The sequence below is a fragment of the Diachasma alloeum genome, unplaced genomic scaffold, assembly GCF_001412515.2.
Source record: "Diachasma alloeum isolate Michigan unplaced genomic scaffold, Dall2.0 Dall_scaffold_00293, whole genome shotgun sequence".
NCBI lineage: Eukaryota > Metazoa > Arthropoda > Insecta > Hymenoptera > Braconidae > Diachasma > Diachasma alloeum.
This window is the reverse complement of record NW_021680432.1, coordinates 106,967-107,239: the sequence shown is the minus strand read 5'-3', so window position 1 is coordinate 107,239 and position 273 is coordinate 106,967.

The window sequence follows — 273 nt, the reverse complement described above, 5'->3', positions numbered from 1 at the left end:
TCTTTCATCCCTTAATCCCTGTAACAAAAAAATAAAAACTGCCATGAAAGTCATGGGCCAGTGAGAAAAATAATAGTTTCGCGGCGCACAGTGACTCCCGGTAATTAAAAATTCACCTCTCCCCTCCTAATTGAGATTGAGTAATGAAAAAGGACAATTCGACGGAGAATTAAATTACCCATCAATTGACCCTTTTTCATCCCTTAATCTCTGTAACAAAAAAATAAAAACTGCCATGAAAGTCAGGGGCCAGTAAGAAAAATAATTTTTTCG